Source organism: Leopardus geoffroyi, chromosome E1, assembly GCF_018350155.1.
Source record: "Leopardus geoffroyi isolate Oge1 chromosome E1, O.geoffroyi_Oge1_pat1.0, whole genome shotgun sequence".
Lineage (NCBI taxonomy): Eukaryota > Metazoa > Chordata > Mammalia > Carnivora > Felidae > Leopardus > Leopardus geoffroyi.
The window spans coordinates 17,645,712-17,647,123 of record NC_059330.1 but is presented as its reverse complement, the minus strand read 5'-3'; the positions used below and the strand labels follow the sequence as shown (position 1 = coordinate 17,647,123).

The 1,412-nt window shown below is 48.9% G+C and overlaps 1 pseudogene; it reads left to right on the top strand.

Moving 5' to 3' along the window:
* The first annotated feature begins 453 nt into the window (after positions 1-453).
* Positions 454-1,059, top strand: LOC123604664 (annotated as a pseudogene).
* The last annotated feature ends 353 nt before the right edge of the window (positions 1,060-1,412 follow it).

Genomic DNA, 1,412 nt, shown 5'->3' with positions numbered 1-1,412 from the left:
TCCAAAAGCACAGTGGTGGACGTACATCCACGCAGACATGCACAGGTATCAAGATGCCTCCTTAAGGAGCACCTCGGTATGTCTCAGAGCACCAGCGTCAGGTGGGTGTGCAGATGTGCATACATATTTGTGTATAGCTGGGATAGCAAGACTTCGAAACAAGATTGAGAAGATTCCAGTACTTGGGGCGCCTGGGTGGCTCAGTTGGTTAAGCGTCCCACTCTTCATCTCGGCTCAGGTCAGGATCTCACAGTTCGTGAGTCTGAGCCCCACACCGGGCTCTGCACTGAGGGTGCAGAGCTTGCTTGGGATTTCCTCTCTCCTTCCCTGTCTCTCTGCCCCTCCCCAGCTCTCTCTCTCTCAAAATAAATAAAATTAAAAAAAAAAAAAAAGAGAGAAGATCCGAGGATTTGCTTTTTGTCTGACATCTTAGCGAGGCTGCAGGGGTGACGGGTACTCTCTAAGCTTCTCAGTGCTGCCCAAGGACGACAAGAAAAAGATGCTGGAAAGTTGTCCAAAAAAGACAAAGACCCAGTGAGTGAATCTGGGGGCAAGGCCAGAAAGGAGAAGTGGTCCAAAGGCATAGTTCAGGACAAGCTCAATAACCTGATCTCATTTGACAAATGACATATACAAACTCTAAGGAAGTTCCCACCTATAAGCTTGTAGCTCCAGCTGTTGTCTCTGAGAGACTGAAGACTCAGGGGGGCGGGGGTGCTGGTCCCTGGCCAGGGTTGCCCTTCAGGAGCTCCTTGGTAAAGGACTCATTTTTTTATTAATGTTTATTTTTGAGAGAGAGAGTGCGCATGTATGTGCAAGAGTGGGGTGGGGGGCAGAGAGAGAGGGAGACAGAGGATCTGAAGCAGGCTCTGAGCTGTCAGCACAGAGCCCAACGCGGGGCTCGAGTTCACGAACCATAAGATCATGACCTGAGCTGAAGTTGGATGCTTAACCGACGGAGCCACCCAGGCGTCCCTGGTTTCAAAGCCCAGAGCTCAAGTCACTTACACCAGAAACAGTAAGGGTGGAGATGTGCCAGCTGCTGGTGAAGATTCATGAACAGATCCTGCCAACTGTCCACTTTGGAAAATAAAACTTTATTAAGTAAAAGAAAAAAGAAGATTCCAGTGTTCATCTTCAGAGAAGTTTTCCTTTAGGACAATGACAATGCTTCTTTTCCCTCATTTAAAAAAAAATTTTTTTTTAACGTTTGTTTATTTATTTTTGAGACAAAGAGAGACAGAGCATGAACAGGGGAGGGGCAGAGAGAGAGGGAGACAGAATCTGAAACAGGCTCCAGGCTCTGAGCGGTTAGCACAGAGCCCAACGCGGGGCTCGAACTCACGGACCGTGAGATCATGACCTGAGCTGAAGTCGGACGCCTAACTGACCGAGCCACCCAGGCACCCCTC